The 15428-nt window shown below is 41.5% G+C and overlaps 1 protein-coding gene across 1 annotated transcript in view; it reads left to right on the top strand.

Annotated features, from left to right (window-relative positions):
• Positions 1–15428, top strand: part of CAP2 (cyclase associated actin cytoskeleton regulatory protein 2) — a 146473-nt gene that overhangs the window by 32244 nt on the left and 98801 nt on the right. The gene's annotated exons all lie outside the window — the stretch shown is intronic.

Here is a 15428-nt window from a genome sequence, read left to right on the forward strand (position 1 = left end):
GGAAAAGCAAAAACACAGACTTTGATCTTCTCAGGATTGGAAGAGAATTTTAAAGATGCCTAAGCTTGCTTGCCAGTTTTAGACACTTTTCATATTTTAAAAAATATTAGCATCATCTTCGAGGTTAGTCATTGTTTACATGCATTTAGTGAAAATCTAATGCGATAGCCAAACCAATTAGAAACATAAAGAGAAATTTATCACTGGGTTCTTCTTTTTCTTTGGCCTTTGTTTCTCACTAAGGATTGAATTCCAGATCCACCTGCTTATAGTTTTCTCAGCAACGAGACAAGCCTGGAAAAACCATTTTCAGTATAGATTCACAGAAAATCTGGTTCTTGAATGAAGTTGTGGTTTGGGGCTTTAAAAAAATAGTAGAAAGGGATTCTCTCTTTGCTCCCCTCCCAATTAGACATCGTATGCAACACCCCACACCATCTCCCAGGGGATCCGGTGACTCTGGTTATGCCAGTCTCCAAGATTGTAATTAAATAGGTACTTATCTCATCACATTGCAATGTATTTGTTTGTCACATCTAAGAAAAACAAAGATTCTTCTCCATTTTTGTTGAAGTACCTGTTGGTGAAAGAGAGAAGCCTTGATATATATGAGTTCTGGAAAAGCCTGTGCACTAAGACGCGTCCGCATCAAACGTATCCCACAGCTCTACCGTTACTACTCTAGTCTGTTCTTTCCCTCGGTGTTTTTGTTTACAGGAAACCTCGTATGCAGCAAGAGAGTGGCTGAGCCTCTTATATTCCGAGGCATGATGACTCCTGAAAGCTAACACGTACAGAGGAGTATTATCTGCAGTACACTGAAAGAGATGCTTGAGTGATTGACATTTTCTCTCTTGAACACTATCACAGTAATTATTGTATCATTATGGTTACTATTAATTAATGTCTACATTAGGCTTCTGAGGTACACAGTACATTACAACTCATTAGGAGTACCCCAAAAATTCTAGATAGAAGCTTTTTACAAGAGAATAATGAGACCTATAAATAAGTATATTTAGCTTTGCATTTTTTTAAAAAGATTTAAGATTTACATGCTATCTTCAGATTGCATAGTAAACAGTCCCTTTAAGTTCTTTTTAGAACAAAGTGAGTTATAAAGTGTAACTCGATTAATATTAAGTTTTTCATCTCCTCATTCATCAGCCTATAAACGGGATGACTCAGATGAAGGAATATTCTCAATAACGAATATGTAATGCTTAAGGAAATTTATGTTCTCACTAGTTTTTAAAAAATAGAGGAAAGGAAAGAAAAGAATAAAAGAGGAAGGAAGAAAGGCAAGCAAGAAAGAGAGAAAGAAAGAAACACTTGTCATCTGAAAGTTTAGACTCCAGCTCTGCCACACAAAGAAAAGTGCAGGCAGCTAGGGTCCATCTGCCCATGACTTTAATACTTTGAACATACCGTTTATTTTTTCTCTCGCTTATAGAACCATGTGTCATTGGTATTAAGCTTGCAGCTGTTGCCTCTCACATCAGCCAGAAGTGGGGGTTGAACTTTATTCCAAGAACGCACCTGTTGCCTAGAAAAAAAGAAACCCTCACATACCTGATTGTACAGGATGGGAATTTGAGAATGACACAAATGTGCATCATGTTAAATCCCGCGCCTGTGCTTAAAAGCCATTTCACAGATACCAGTAAGGAATAAGGGCAGCCAAGCTATGATTTAACGTCTGTCTCGCTGTGTTGGCTGCTGGTTGGGCTTAATTTACTGAACACTCAATAGTCTATTGACAGAACAGACCACAAAAAAGGGGAACTAATAGCTACAATTAGGAATCTCTGCTGAACCGAAGAGCGTAACAGGTTTAGAAAAGATTAGATCTTGTAAAGCCTCCTTGTGTGCAACCTAAACCAAAGGGCTTATTTAAACTGCTCTTCAACCCAAAAACACTGACACAGCTTCCGCCCCTTTTAAAAAAGAATGCACGACTTTATACATAATTGCACAAATGCATAATTTTATAATAGATGTTGGGTAAATAGAGTTCTCAATATCAAAGAAGCAGATCCTGTAGAAGCTGGGCCTACATAATACCTAACCCTTGGTTGGACATCATTTATCCATAAATGGATTTACGTGATTTTGAGTTCGTCTTTTTTTTTTTTTTTCAGATGGAGTCTTGCTCTGTAATTCAGGCTGGAGTACAGTGGCTCGATCTCAGCTCACTGCAACCTCTGCCTCCCTGGTTCAAGCAACTCTCCTGTCTCAGCCACCCGAGTAACTGGGATTACAGGCATGCAACACTATGCTTGGCTAATTTTTGTATTTTTAGTAGAGATGGGTTTTCACCATGTTGGCCAGGCTGGTCTTGAACTCCTGACCTTGTGATCCACCCACCTCCGCCTCCCAAAGTGCTGGGATTACAGGGATGAGCCACTGTGTCTGGCCATTGGGGGTTATTTTTTAACAAAGCTATCCTATTGTTAGGATTCATAGCAGAACTTATCTCAGAACTGTTTTTAATGGATGAGACAAATATGAAGTGACTGCCAATCATAGCTTTTCCTAACCCAAGTCTTTTTTGGAGATTTCTAGAATTTACATTTTAAATATTTATCAGAATCTGGAATATTTATTTCCTGTTCTCGATGGAAATGGATTTTAAAAACTCTTATTACTGCATGTTCTCACTAATAAGTGGGAACTAAACTTTGAGAACACATGGACACAAAGAAGGGGATGGAATACAGTGAGACAACCAGAGAGTGGAGGGCAGAAGAAAGGTGAGGATCAGAACCTGTCAGGTGCTGCTGGGCACGGTGGCTCACACTTGTAATCCCAGTACTTTGGGAGGCTCAGGTGGGCAGATCACGAGGTCAGGAGATCAAGACCATCCTGGCCAGCATGGTGAAACCCTGTCTCTACTAAAAATACAAAAAAAAAAAGAAAATTAGCTGGGCGTGGTGGCACATGCCTGTAGTCCCAGCTACTCGGGAGGCTGAGGCAGGAGAGTGCTTGAACCCAGGAGGCGGAGATTGCAGTGAGCTGAGATCGAACCACTGTACTACAGCCTGGGCAACAATGCATGACTCTGTCTCAAATTTTAAAGAAATCTGTTTGGTGCTACGCTTATCACATGGGCAATGAAGTAATCTGTACATCAAACCTCCGTGATACAAAATTTATGTACATAACAAACCTGAACGTGTACCCCTGAACCTAAACTGGAAGTTTAGAAAAAGATATCATTAAAAAATTTCTTATTATTTAAAATGAAAGAACCACAATTTTAACAAAAGGGCAATAAAATTCAACTAAATGTAACACACATAAAACATACTGAGATCAAATCACCTGCCGCACAATGTTCTGTCCTTGAGTTCCCTGACTTCTGTCAAGGATGAACATGATCAGAAAGTTATTAGAGCCTCACTTTTGATGAGTAACAATCACTATGCCAGATGTTCCTAGTCTTGACCGTTTATGTAAATCATCCACAAAATATGTTGCTCATTTTGTGCCGTGCTGTTCATGAGTTCAGAGTGGCAACAGGAGAAGTCTCTCTTCCTCTGACTCGCACTGGCAGTTTGTATTAATATTTGGATTTTGAGTGGCCCTGCTTTTGACAGCATGACCTTGAGCTAGTCCCTTAATCTGCTCCTTAACGAGGCAGGATGACATAATTTATCAGGGCCTCTGGCTCTCAATAGCCCATGCCCCTGACTCATCAGTTCTCTCAGCCTGAAAGCATGAGGGAACTATTTGGTTTCCAAATAGCTTGCAATAGGGTGGCCTCATCACCATTACAAAAAGCATCTAGAGCCATGCCAGGGTAGATACCATGAGAAACAAGCAGAAGGAACCATGTCGGCAAAAGGATACACAGAACACTAAAGATGAAGCATCTTTCCATTCTCCTGCGGTCTGGGTGAACATCTGGCTCCTTCATCTAAAAGGACCCGTGGGTCTCTATGAGTCTGTGCTTTCTGGTCCTACAAGTTGTCACATCTTCCTTTACGTAAATCTTATCTTTGAAACATATAATAACCTTATCTCTGGAATAAAACAAAATATCTGCATGTTTATTTTACGAATGGCATCTGTATTCTTCCAGTTCTTTTGATTCTAGAAGATATGTATGGATCATTTGTACTCATTTAAAAAGTGACCATTTACATTTTTAGTGCTTTAGAATATGTGTCTATATGGGATCCCCATCCCAAAAAAGCAAACTTGTCAGAAGCACTGCTGTGGGGCTGAGTCAGCAAACCAGCCCATTCTACGTCGATCTTCTCATCTGTCCACTCTGCCTTCAGCCAAGTTGATCTTCCCGTGAGCTTCCAGTCTCCTGCTCATTGTTTTAATTTGAACATTAATTTTTATTACCACTAGATGTAGAATATCTTGGCAATTGCAAGCCCGAAGGATCTGTATGTCTTTCAGTTTCTCCAAATGGCAGAGATCCAAAAAATGACTTGCATCAAGAATTCTGCCTCTGGGTTTCATCCAGGCTTTAAATTGGGCTCTTATTTCTTACTGTCTTATCCATGACCGATAGCCAGAAGGTTTAGAGAGGGAAGCCTTTAAAATCACCCATTCCAGTTATTCACTCCCTTGCTTGCTTGTTTTCTCTTTTTTTCTTGCTTCCTCCCTCCCTTCCTTTCTTCTCCCTCTTTTCTTTCTTTTCCTTTCTTTCCTTTTATTTTCATCCTTCTTTCCTTCTGTAATTCCTTTCCTCACTTCTCTGTCCCTCCCTTTTTTTCCCTCTTTTCTTTCTTCCTCCTTTTCTTTCTTTACTTTTATTTTCTTTTTCTTCCTTTCCTCCTTTCTCCTCCCTCCCTCTTTTCCTTCCTTCTATCCATCCATCTATCTGTCTTTCTGTCTTCTACAGAGAAGGAAACTGCAAATTAGAGAGGCTAGGTGATGTGGGTGGTGTGTTAAAGACCTCGGCAATGCAGTGGCAGACAAGTACCTCTTTTGGGTTGGGGTATTTTTTTTTAACTGAGTTTGACTCCTTGCCCAGGCTGGAGTGCAATGGCACAATCTCAGATCACTGCAACCTCTGCCTCCCAGGTTCAAGCGATTCTCCTGCCTCAGCCTCCCAAGTAGCTGTGACTACAGTCCTGCACCACCATGCCCAGCTAATTTTTGTGTTTTTAACAAAGACAGGGTTTCATTATGTTGGCCAGGCTGGTCTCAAATTCCTGACCTCAAGTGATCTCCCATCACCCCCAGATGGGACTGTCTAGTTGCAGGAAAACAAGTTCAGGCATCTCACTGATTCTGCATTATGGTGAGTTGTATAATTATTTCATTATATATTACAATGTAATAAGAATAGAAATAAAGTGCCCAGTAAATGTAATGTGCACATTTTCCTTTTTCTCGGACAGCAAATATGCTTTCTGCCAAACCCTTGCCTCAGTGCTTTCCTTTCTGCTTTTTTAGTAATTTAATTTAATTTTTTTTGAAATGCAGTCTCACTCTGTCACCCAGGCTGGAGTGCAATGGTGCCATCTCAGATCACTACAACCTCAGCCTCCCGAGTAGCTGTGACTACAGTCCTGTGCCACCACACCCGGCTAATTTTTGTGTTTTTAACAGAGACAGGGTTTCGCTATGTTGGCCAGGCAGGTCTCGAATTCCTGACCTCAAGTCATCCTCCTACTTTGTCTGTGGAAAAGTTGTCTTCCGTGAAATTGGCCCCTGATGCCAAAAAGATTGGGGAGTGCTGGTCTAGGTGGTGGGCCTGGAGCACAGAGCAGGGTGCAGCAGGTTAGAGAGTGGGTCTGGAGCAGCAGGGATCAGCAGGGATCAGCAGGATGCTGGGTGAAGGGAAGGGCATCATGCCTTTAAGATCTACTGTAAGTTGCCTTCCGTGGGGAATATGCCCCTTACACTTTCATCAGCAATGTATGAGTGTGTCTGTTTCCCCAAACTCACCTATAGAGGGAGATGTCAGTGGAGTTCTGCTGATCAGATAGGTGACAAACAGTATTTCTGTGTCATTTTCAATTTGTATTTTTCTTACGATGAGTGAGGTTGAGCACCTTTTCATATGTTTAAGGGTCACTTATATCACTTTTTCTGTGAGTTGTTTATGCATTTCTTTTGTCCATAGACGGAAACAAGGAGGTCATTGGTTTATTACTGATTTCTAGATAACTTTACACAATGGGGGTATTAGCCTCTGTCTGTGGTGAGAGATACAAATAATTTTCCCCGTTGTCATTATGACATTATGACTATGACATTTCTGGCCAGTGTGCTGGCTGACGCCTGTAATCCCAGCACTTTGGGGGACTGAGGCAGGTAAATCATGAGGTCAGGCATTCAAGACCAGCCTGACCAACATGGTGAAACCCTGTCTCTACTGAAAATACAAAAAAATAGCTGTGTGTGGTGGTGGGCACCTGTAATCCCATCTACTCGGGAGGCTGAGACAGGATAATTGCTTGAACCCAGGAGACAGAGGTTGCAGTGAGCTGAGATCATGCCATTGCACTCCAGCCTGGGCCACAGAGCTAGACTTCATCTCAAAAAAAAAAAAAAAGACATTGCTTATGTTGTTGTTGATGTTGTTTTTGACGTTTATGTAGTAGAATTTATCATAAACGTATCTTTTTTTTTCTTTTATGGCTTCTAGATTGTAAGTTGTCATTTAAAAGGCTTTTTCTTCTCATGCTTTCATGGCTTCATTTTTGACACATTCATTTGATCCACATTTGACTTTATCTTGGTGAGTGATGTAAGGCATGGATCCAATTTTTTTTTTCCAGATAGGGTCTTGCAGTTCCCCTCACTATCATTAATCAGTCCATTTCCCCCATGGATTGAAATGCTGCCTTTATCACATGCTAAACACCTGTATGTCGTCAGGTCTCATTTTGGACTTTCTGTTCATTCCACTGCGCTGTGCGTGTCTCAGTTCAAACTGTTTTAGTCACTCAGGATTTAGAGCAGCCGTACTCAACCTTTCTGGCACCAGGGACCGGTTTCGTGGAAGACAGTTTTTCCATGGACTGGGAAGAGGGATTGCACTTTATTTCTATTACGTACTCATCATCAGATTGAATCAGTGAGAGCCCTGAGCTTATTTTCCTGCAACTAGACGGTCTCATTTAGGGGTAATGGGAGACAGTGACAGATCATCAGGCATTAGATTCTCATAAGGAGTGCACAGCCAAGATCCCCTGTGTGCTCCGTTCACAGTAGGGTTTGTGCTCCTATGAGAATCTAATGCCGCTGATCATCTGACAGGAGGCAGAGCTCAGGCAGTAATGCAAGTGATGGGGCGCGGCTACGAATATAGATGAAGCTCCACTCACTCGCCGGCTTGCTCACTGCTCACCTCCTGCTGTGCGCCCCAGTTCCTAACAGGCCATGGACCAGTACCAGTCTGTGTCCTGGAGGCTGGGGACCCCGATTTAGAGTATGTTTCATGTGTAATGGTGTTAATTCTCCCCGTGGCTCTTCCTACCCAGAGTTCTCCTGGATGTTTTTGCTTGTTTGTCTTTTTGTTTAAAATCAGCTTGTCTGTTTCCAGAAGAAAAACGTTGGAGTTTTTATTGGAATCCGGTTAAAATTATAAATAGTATTAAAATGTTCACATCTGTGTGATGTTGAGTCTTCCTGTCCAAAACCAGGATATGTCTCTCCATTGATTCAAGTCCACTTTTGTATCCTTCAGGAGTACTATCAAGTTTTTCTGCAGTTTGGCATGATTCTTGAGTTTATTTCGGAGGACAAGGGTTGTTATTTTTAGCAAATGGACTACTTTTGTCTATATATTTTTGAATTAGTTGTTCACGTATGCAAAAGTTGCTGATTTCTGTGTGTTAATTTTGTGTCTGGCTACCTTTCTGAAGCTAATTTTTTTTTTTTTTTGAGACGGAGTCTTGCTCTGTCACCAGGCTGGAGTGCAGTGGATAATCTCAGCTCACTGCAACCTCCTCCTCCTTAGTTCAAGCCATTCTTCTGCCTCAGCCTCCCGAGTAGCTGGGACCATAGGCGTGTGCCACCACACTGGGCTAATTTTTGTGTTTTTAGTAGAGATGGGGTTTCACCATGTTGGCCAGGATGGTCTCGATCCCTTGACCTCGTGATCTGCTCGTCTCAGCCTCCCAAAGTGCTGGGATTACATGCGTGAGCCACCGTGCCCAGCTGAAGCTCACTTTTGTTGTTGTTTATTGGAGCTTTTCAGTTCATTATCCAGCACTTTCTAGGTATATAGTTACTTGCAAATAGTAATTAATTGACCTCTTCCTTTTTATACCTTTCATGTCTTTTTATTTACTATTACCTTTAAGACAGTATTTTTAAAATATTGACAGAGGCTTATCTTTTGGCAGGAATGCCAGCCCATTAATTATGATGCTTGTTTTGTGCAGAAAAAAACTGTGTGTGTGTGTGTGTGTGTGTGTGTGTGTGTGTGGTCATTTTAATGTTCAATTCTGTATCTCCCATTTTTAAGCAAGAAGATTATTGGTCTTTTTCAGCATCTATAGAGATGCTAAAAATATAACTTTTCTTCTTAATAAGTTAATTATATTAATATATTAATATTTCTTAATATTGAACCATTCTTGTATTTCAGGAGGCTATTTAGTTATATTGAAGTGACCATTCTAAACTTTATTTTATGTTTCTTTCAAGATGTTTAAGGAATTTCACATGCGGCAAAGGGAAATATGAAATTTTCTAAGTCATATGAACTAATTTGTTCAAGAAAAATATGCAGCCTTTGAAAAATCCGTATGCACTTTTAAACTTTATTATTAATATATTATTAAATATCAAGTGCATTTTTAAATACTTTTTTAGACTTAAGACCATTATATGTACACAGTACAGACTTATTTCAGGTCCTCTGTCCAAATGAAAAAAAAAATTGTCCTTTTTTTCTTTGAGACAGGGTCTCACTCCCTGCACTCAGGCTAGACTGCAGTGGCATGATCAAGGCTCACTGCAGCCTCAACTTCCTGGGCTCAGGTGATTCTCCCACCGCAGCCTCCTGAACAGCTGGGACTACAGGTGCACACCACCACACCCAGCTAATTTTTCATATTTTTAATAGAGACAGGGTTTCACCATTTTGCTTAGGCTGGTCTCAAACTCCTAGACTCAAGCAATCCTCGCACCTTGGCCTCCCAAAGTATTGAGATTACAGAGTAAGCCATGGTGCCTGGCCTTAAAATAACGTTTTCTGTCACAGATTCATAATTGAACTATGGCCTACAGAAACGTGTAGCTGTTGAGAAAAAAAGTGAAGTTAACTTTAAAATGCATTTTTTTCTGTTATGTACGTAACCTACACTTTTCAAATTTAAAAATTAAAAAAAAACAGCAACAATGTATAGGAATTGTAATGAACTCTTGTTGCTTTCCCTTCTTTGCATAACTCGTGATTGCCTGTACAAACAAATGAAGCGGGCAGAGGAGGAACCTCTACGATGACATTAGCCTTTCCTGGCCTGTTTTCAGTAGCAAATACTTTAGGGGCAATTAAATTCTTTGGTCGAGTAAATCAGGCAAAGCTGAATCCTCACTGGAGTTGCTGAATCTGAAAGAGATTCCTCTATGCCCTAGAGCTCATGATATAATGATTCGAATATCACACTAGGGGAAGGAAACCTGGGGTTGACCTCCAAGTTGACCATGAACTTAGTGTGCTACCGTGGATGAGGTTCTTAATCCTCTGCATCTTTGAACCTGCACATGATGATGTTTGCACCAGGAAACCTGTGGACATCCGTCCTGGCTCAACCTTTCTGTTCTGTGTTCACTGACATAAGCAAAATGGAACAGACAGCATGTATAGGGCTGAATTTGTGAGCATGCCCAGGGCTGCTGCAGTTGGGGCAAATCATATTACCCCTGGGTACCTCTTCACTTGCTCCTGGCAAGAAATTGATTGAGTCTCACATGCATGATGTTGCTCTGTGGAAATTTGTGGTGTGTATCTACAGCTCAGCCCATGCCAGAAGCTCCTGAGAGTTGGCTGGGTGTGGTGGCTCAGGCCTGTAATCCCAGCATTTTTACTAGAAGCCAAGTGGGGAGAATTGCTTGAGGCTGGGAGGTCAAGACCAGCCCAAGCAATATAGTGAGACCCCATCACTAATTTTTTTTTTTTTTTGAGACAGAGTCTCACTCTGTCACCCAGGCTGGAGTGCAGTGGCGGCACCTCGGCTCACTGCAACCTCTGCCTCCTGGGTTCAAGCCATCCTCATGCCTCAGCCTCCCGAGTAGCTGGGACTACAGATACGTGCCACCATGCTGGGCTAACATTTGTGTGTTTAGTAGAGACAGGGTTTCACCATGTTGACCAGGATTGTCTCAAACACCTGACCTTAAGTGATCCACCACTTTGGGCTCACAAACTGCTGGGATTACAGGCGTGAGCCACTGGGCCCAGCCGATCCCATCACTATTAAAAAAATAAACTTCCTGAGAGTAACCAGCAATGGCATGCACCTGTAACCCTGGCTTTTCGGGAGACTGAAGCAAGAGGGTCATTTTAGCCCAGGAGTTCTGCAGTGGGCCGTGGTCACAGTACGGCACTCCAGCCTGGGTGACAGAGGAGGCTCTGTCTCAGAGAAAAAAAAAAAAGGGAAGAAAAAAATAGGCTTTCGGAGGATAGAGGATTGATTGTTTCCGATGTCGGGAATTCATCATGCCACCGAAGACTGCAGAATATATGTTCTTCCCCTTGCCTGTTTCCTTGCCTTCTCTCTTCTCTACCTTCTTTCTAAAACTATGCCCGTAATTGGAACATTTGTTGTTGTTTTCTATCTAGACTTCGGGATAACTCTACTGTTTGCCTGGAGGCTGCTTCAGCAGTACTTTTGTTCAAAAGGAATGCCCTCTTTACGTACTGACTTCATTTAGCTTATCTTGTTATTTCTACTCACGCACCCATTCTCACAAAACACACACGTGCGCGCACACCCCACTCATCTGTGACTTCCTCATGATATCATTATCAGCTACATATAAGGAAAAACAGTCTCGGTCAAACGTGTGGGCACTATGGCTGAAGCCTCACTCTGACTCTAGGGAATGTGTTTGCAGATTTATTATATTTCCAAACATAAAGCAAGTTCAAAATAAGTTTTCCAACCTTCAGTATTTCTTTTCCTTTTCTGGTTGTCTTTACATTGTGGTTTAACACTGTTAGTTTTAAAACATGCCAGATTTTACATACATATGTGTATATATATATATGTTATGACACATTATACACCAAGTCTTTTTCATGCATCAAATATAAGATGTTTTAGTGATGTAAAAGAGAACAGGGTATTCAATGAACTAATAATTTATCGCTCACATGTGTTTACAGTACAAATCCTTTCCCTTTCAGAAAACCCTAAAAAATTTTTAGATAGTAAGGTACTTGGAATGCTGATACTTGACTTTCAATTACTTTAGTTAAAACAAATTAATATACAGGTAAAGTAGCATGATTTATAACTTTGGGCCTACCTATTGAGAGTTGGGGTTTCTTACAAGGTTCTAGAATTATGCTCTTTTCCTCCAGCCCTCTCTCTGTCTAGCACCGTGCCCGTAATAGTTAATCAGTGTTTTCTAAATGAATGCGTGAAACAAGTATGTAAATGGATGAATCAAATTATTACGGAATAATGGAATCAATGGACAGATGAATTCACTGTGGCTGACAGCTTGAATCAAGCCAAACCTAGACCAGCAGTCAAAAAAACAAATCATCAAGGCCCAGTTTTAAGTTAGGAAATTAGCAAGTGAAATACTGAGAAACATAGACTATTATCAACACCTGTGAAAAAAAGGGTAAAAAAAAATATGTAGACTGTTAGATTGCTGTGTCACTATAGATTTTGGTTTCTCTCTCTCTCTCTCTCTACACACACACACACACACACACACACACACACACACACTCCTGAATTTATCACAGCTGTTTATCTGGTACCCTCCCTCCTTTCCCTTCATTCATTCTCATTGCCCTTTTGTAGTTGAGGAAAGTGAGCCATTGAAAGACTGGACCTCTGAGGCAATTTAAGAAAGTGAGACAAAGATTCCTAAGTAACCAGAAAATTCATTAATATATTGACTTGTAGTCACTGCCAATAGGAACCCCTTGGCCGGGCGTGGTGGCTCACGCCTGTAATCCCAGCACTTTGGGAGGCCGAGGTGGGTGGATCACCAGGTCAAGAGATCGAGACCATCCTGGTCAACATGGTGAAACCCCGTCTCTACTAAAAATACAAAAATTAGCTGGGCATGGTGGCGCGTGCCTGTAATCCCAGCTACTCAGGAGGCTGAGGCAGGAGAATTGCCTGAACCCAGGAAGCAGAGGTTGTGGTGAGCCGAGATCACGCCATTGCACTCCAGCCTGGGTAACAAGAGCGAAACTCTGTCTCAAAAAAAAAAAAAAAAAAAAGAAACCCCTTGAACTCCATCTGAGACCATATATTATGTGAACCTTACTATTTTATTTTTTATTCTATTTATTTCTTCATTTATTTATTTATTTATTTATTTTGAGACAGAGTCTCACTCTGCCGCCCAGGCTGGAGTGCAATGGTGTGATCTCGGCTCACTGCAACCTCCACCTCCCGGGTTCAAGCGATTCCCCTGCCTCAGTCTCCCAAGTAGCCAAGATTACAGATGTGCGCCACTACACCCAGCTAATTTTTTTTTTTTTTTGAGATGGTGTCTTGCACTGTCGCCCAGGCTATAGTGAAGTGGTGTGATCTTGGCTCACTGCAATCTCCACCTCCTGGGTTTGAGCAATTCTCTTGCCTCAGCCTCCCGGCTAGCTGGAACTACAGGAGTGCGTCACCACACCTAGCTAACTTTTTTGTATTTTTGGTAGAGATGTGGTTTCACCATGTTGGCCAGGATGGTCTCGATCTCCTGACCTTGTGATCCACCTGCCTTGGCCTCCCAAAGTGATGGGATTACAGGCGTGAGCTACTGCACCCAGGCCACCTAGCTAATTTTTATATTTTTAGTGGAGATGGGGTTTCACCATGTTGACCAGGCTGACCTTGAACTCCTGACCTCAGGTGATCCATCCGCCTCGGCCTCCCAAAGTGCTGGGATTACAGGCGTGAGCCACCACACCCGGCCTCTATAAATATATTAAACCTAAGGTCAGAATTAAGAATAGAATTTTGTTTGGTTTTCCAGGTTAGATTGGATTTTGGCATGTTGCTTCCCCCTCAATTGTAAACATTCAAAATGATAGAGATCAGGCAAGAAATGACTTTTTAGTCTGAAGGGATAAGTTGGGAAATTAAACTTTTGGTGGGGACTTCCCTGTGTATTTCTAAGAATCAGATCTCCTTGGTTTCAAGAGTCTTTGCTGTATTTATATCATTGGAAATGTCTGGATGGAAAGTGAAAAATTTAGTTGATTATCTCAATATATACAAATACAGGCAGTCCCAAACTTTTCAGTGAGGTCCCCTCTCCCCAAAGCTCATTTGTAAATTATTTCTTAGAAACTTGGAAGACATTTTCCCATAGACATTTCGCATAGACCATGGGTGGATAGGCTCCCAGGGAAAGATATCAAACAGCCTCACTGCACGCTCTGTGCACGGAGGCTGCAGCTGGAAAACCATTCACTAACGGTTTATGCCATAAGGACAGAAGTTATGAGTTACACTTTGAAAACTTGTATAGCAGTGCAACAGAGGAATTGTTTAAGTTTGCTAAATCAAGTAACTGAAATAACTTAGACTTGTACTATACTTTGCATTTCAGTTTTTGTTTGTTTGGCTGGTTTTGTTTTGAAATGGAGTCTCGCTCTGTCACCAGGCTGGAGCGCAGTGGCTGGATCTCTGCTCACTGCAACCTCCGCCTCCCCGGTTCAAGCAATTCTCCTGCCTCAGCCTCTCAAGTAGCTGGGATTACAGGCACCTGCCACCATGCCCAGCTAATTTTTGTATTTTTAGTAGAGACAGGGTTTCACCAAGCTGGCAAAGATGGTCTCGATCTCCTGACCTCGTGATCTGCCCACCTCAGCTTCCCAAAGTGCTGGGATTACAGGCGTGAGCCACAGTGCCTGGCTTTGTATTTCAGTTTTTTAAATTTCATTTTTCTAGTACTGCATCTTTGCTTATTTTACAAAGGTATCAGTCTGTGATAGCTGAGACATTATGAAGAAAAGCCTTCCCTATAGGCTACTTGGCAGTACTTACATAATGCAAAATGCAAAAAATTTATTTCACCATGCTTTTGGCTAAATGAAACAAGAAAACAATAACATGAAATGAAACATAGTCATTTGTTATAAATGCTGATACCTGGAGGAATGTGAGTTTAATTAGAGAAGGTCAAAGACATAAATAGGGATTTCTGTGCGTAGTTTCAGCTAACTTTGGGTCTGATTCTTTTCTACTTTTAATACCAAACAAGATTTTTCTTTTTTCTTTATATGAGCACATAGTTATGCTGTTTCGGTGCTTAGCAACCATTATTAGGGTTATCTTGGAATTCACGAGTGGGACAAAAAGACAGGAAAGAGCTTTTCTGAGGATAACTGAGCAGGAATTGAAAGAAGGAAGAGCAGAGGTGGCATATGCACTTGAGAGATTTGTCTTGTTAAAAATAACGTCTGGAGGGATATTCATTGAATTACTGACAGTGGTCGTCCTTGGGGGTGGGATTATTGAGGCTTTTACCATTTAAACATCCATGTCTTTTGAACTTTTTCCAACAAGCATGTGTCACTGTGATCATCAGAAGAGGGGAAAGGAATATTTGGTGCTAGAGTAAAAAAATCGTGGAGTCAAGTTATCGCCTGAAAGGCAGCTCACCCAGCAGCAAAAAACAAAGTAAACAGAAAATATGGGCACCAGCTGGTCCCGCCAATCCTGCACAGCTTGGCTCCAGGGCACCCTTGTGGTCAGGAGTCCCAGCTGCCTGGGAATCCGTGGGGAGAATGAGGATCGAGTGTTTAGCAAGGATCTTTCATGGTTGAGTGATCATAGTGAGTTCTCAATGCAGATGTGTTGATATTGGGTGGACATGGTTCTGAACAAAATCTGGATCTTGGCTTTTTTTTTTTTTTTTTTTTTCTTTTAGAGATAGAGTCTTGCTGTATCACCCAGGCTGGAGTGCAGTGCAGTGGAATGATCATAGTTCACTGCAGCCTTAAACTCCTGGATTCAAGAGATCCTCCCACCTCAGCCTCCCAAGTAACTGGGACTACGGGCAGCTAATTAAAAAAAAAAGTTTGTAGAGACAGGGGGTCTCACTGTGTTACCCATGCTGGTCTTGAACTCCTGGCCTCAAGCAGTCCTCCCACCATGGCCTTCCAAAATACTGGCATTATTTTGGAATATAATACTCACACTGGAAGGTGTGAGCCATCATAACTGGCCCTTAGCTACATTTTACAGTCACTAGAGATCAACTTTCTTTTCCTGCCTTATTTTCGTTTTCCATATTAGTAAGAGAAACAATTT

The sequence above is a fragment of the Aotus nancymaae genome, unplaced genomic scaffold, assembly GCF_030222135.1.
Source record: "Aotus nancymaae isolate 86718 unplaced genomic scaffold, 86718_ANA_hifiasm-v0.15.2.pri h1tg000051l, whole genome shotgun sequence".
NCBI classification, from domain to species: Eukaryota; Metazoa; Chordata; class Mammalia; order Primates; family Aotidae; genus Aotus; species Aotus nancymaae.